The following is a 3,452-nucleotide window of genomic DNA, read 5'->3' on the forward strand; positions in this document are numbered from 1 at the left end:
CTCTCTCTCTCTCTCTCTCTCTCTCTCTCTCTCTCTCTCTCTCTATATATATATATGAAGTATATTATATATTATTATGTAAAGTATAATGTTATATAATATAATATAATATGATATAATATAATAGTTATATCCGAGTTGTCTGGAACGCAGCATTAGGTTAACATTTCAATAAACGAGCATGTGCTACAATTATGAACCATTCTATAAGGTGACATTTCAGCACTTTACAAATGGATAGCTACTCCTAAGTAGCACTTTAAAGCAGGGCTACATGCGATTGCTTTAAGTGCATTTTTGGGAAACGCATGTGAAACAATAACGAACGATCGTAAAATGACTCGTAGAAAACAATCGTTATCGAGAAACGCAGCCCTGGTCTGGTTCTGTTCATCACTGATTGGGTGAAAATAGTTCAATATTACTGGCTGTGGAAATCAGAGGGCGTGGCTCATTATACTACAAGGAAAACGCCGTAAATAACACGCGCCGAATGGCGTTAAAAGCAGCACTTTTTACAAACACTAAAACGCTGTTAAATACGGCGGTTTTTACTGTTTACGTGCATTTTTTACAGCGTCTGCTATCAGGACAGTGTATTTGACAGCGCTAATATTGTTTAAAACGCCGTCAAATATGGCGTTTTGTTTGTAAACGCGATTTATCTATAGCGTAAATGTGAACCTCTTGGCTTGCCATATGCGCATGCGCATCGAAGTCTTTCGAGTTCAGGTGACATCATTCTTTTGGAACTGAGCGGCGTCTTACTACTACTCGGCTAGAAGTCTTTGTTCTGTTAGAAAGTAGTATAGTGTTAATTTAATAGCATATGAACTTACCCCATATAGTGGAAATATTTAGATTTTTTGTAGCTAAGACGTTAAGGTATGTGCTTAATAGGCTACATAAACAGACAAATACAAACGTACACTGAAATATATTAACTGGAGTGAAAAGTGTGACAACTAGCCCCGGTCTCCTCTCTCAATATAACTATTCACATTAATTAATACAGCATGTCCAAGTGATAGCCCTGTCTTGTATTGAAGACAGAGACGTTCTATATACATTCCTTTTACATGTAAGTTAGCACTTCTGTATGGATATGGTATTAAGTAGGCTATTTGTGAAGCTCCACAGTGTCAGACTAAAGTACGTTTTGGTCTTTTGGTCGTTGTGGAAGCATGAAATATCTGCCACAGAGTGTCACTGTAGACAGTCTATGGCAAGCCATTTTAACATTTAATCTATAAACTGTACTAGTATCTATTTTCATGCTATAGTACTTATTTTTTAGATACTAGCATGTTTTCCATTAAGTAATAGTACTTATTCATTAGCTACTAGTGCTAATAGGGCCCTGCTTTGTAGGGGCCCCGCCTTTGCCCGTTTACGTTTGTTTGATTTGTTCAGTTGTGCCATTCAGAAATTATTAGCCGCATTTCCTGCGAACGCAAGGGCTAAACAAGCCAGCTGGGGATAACACCTTCCAACTACGATGTTCGAGGCCATAATCAAACAGCATAAACTGGTATTTATGATTATTTCACATAGAAGACAGACACACGTATTGAATCACGACAGCACCGATTAATTTGTCATCACATGGCTACTTTAAACAGCTCCATTAAGCCTTTAGCCCAAAAGAGCACACATTAGAAAGATAATGATAAATTCTCATATGTTCACGCCTCATTTCTTTACAGAGGATGATTCTATATATCAATGTTCTACTAAATTATGTGATCTGAAGAGTTTTGAGCGCTCTCTCCCATCTCACTGCCATCACACAGTGGGGCAGAAAAGTCATCAAAATGATTTAAGAAAATAAAAATAGCCATTTAATGAGTTTCTTTTTTTTTATAACATATGCAATGTAACATATTAAGGTCAAATTTTCGCTATTAAACCATTAACTACGACTTTTGCCTCAAACTCCTAATTTGCTGCTTATTAATAGTTAGTAAGGTAGTTGTTACGTTTAGGTATTGGGTAGGATTAGAGATGTAGAATCTAGAAAAGAAGATCTTTTCCAATTGTAAAAAGGAGCAGCCTCTGAAGCAGCACCTCAAGAAGAAGCTTCAGAGGTTTGATGGGAAGCGAGAAAAATGGGTGGTTGGTTGTAAGAAGAACCACAACATTGCATCCATCAAGCATGAAGCCTTTGTCATGCATGTACAATTTCTTGCATGACATTAAACTGTCTGGATCATCTAGGAAGTAAATTCAGTGGTACCATTTGTGATTAAGTGAGCATGCCAGTGCAAGGTCAGAAAGGCATTATTTTTTTGCCAACATAGACAAAGTTGAATTATTTTTTTCTGTGATTTTATATCTTTGTCTTCCCTGTGTCATCAGAACAAATTTAAAAGTACAATTTCATCTATCAACTTTCAGATGTAATTGTGATGTTGCAAGAATGTCATTTAATGTACTGTTTTTATTTCAGTGGTAATACCCTTAAATAATCACATCTTAGCCTTAACACATCACAGTCCTAAATTATCTACCACAGCAAAATTGGAACACAGCAAATATAAGTGATAGTTGGGAATTCTGAATTCATAAAAAACAGAGACATGCATTATGATAGAATCACAGGTGCAATATAGTTATCAAACGTTCTTATCAAGGGGATGAAAAATAACAAATGGACTGCATTCATTCTACTACATTCATACTGTAGTATTTAAAGCTCTTTACAATGTGCACATGTCAGCTGTAAATATATGTGGAGCATTCACCCATTTGGCCATATAATCACAAAGGTTCTTATTTTGAATAAATCTGTAGATTGTCACTGTCCAGTTGTACAGTGGTTACACAATCTTGCCAGTGTAGGTGCTTAACCTGAGCTACTAATGTTGCAAAAAGTTCTATAATACCCTCATGGTTTCAGATTCATCTCTTTGCTTTTTTTCTACTGTATATAGAAGAGTTGTGTTTTTGCTTCTACTGTATGAGCCTTTCTTGGTTGCACGTACTTGGTTATACAAAAGCTAAACTCACCATAAAGTAAAAAATCCTGAATCGCATTAACCTGTATGCATTCATCAATAATGTTATATATCCTCAATAACTACATTAACAATAACTCAATAAATAATTAATAAGCTTAGTTTAATATAATAGTTATATCCGAGTTGTCTGGAACGCAGCATTAGGTTAACATTTCAATAAACGAGCATGTGCTACAATTATGAACCATTCTATAAGGTGACATTTCAGCACTTTACAAATGGATAGCTACTCCTAAGTAGCACTTTAAAGCAGGGCTACATGCGATTGCTTTAAGTGCATTTTTGGGAAACGCATGTGAAACAATAACGAACGATCGTAAAATGACTCGTAGAAAACAATCGTTATCGAGAAACGCAGCCCTGGTCTGGTTCTGTTCATCACTGATTGGGTGAAAATAGTTCAATATTACTGGCTGTGGAAATCAGAGGGCG

Source organism: Sinocyclocheilus rhinocerous, unplaced genomic scaffold (genome assembly GCF_001515625.1).
Source record: "Sinocyclocheilus rhinocerous isolate Xijiao unplaced genomic scaffold, SAMN03320098_v1.1 scaffold360, whole genome shotgun sequence".
NCBI lineage: Eukaryota > Metazoa > Chordata > Actinopteri > Cypriniformes > Cyprinidae > Sinocyclocheilus > Sinocyclocheilus rhinocerous.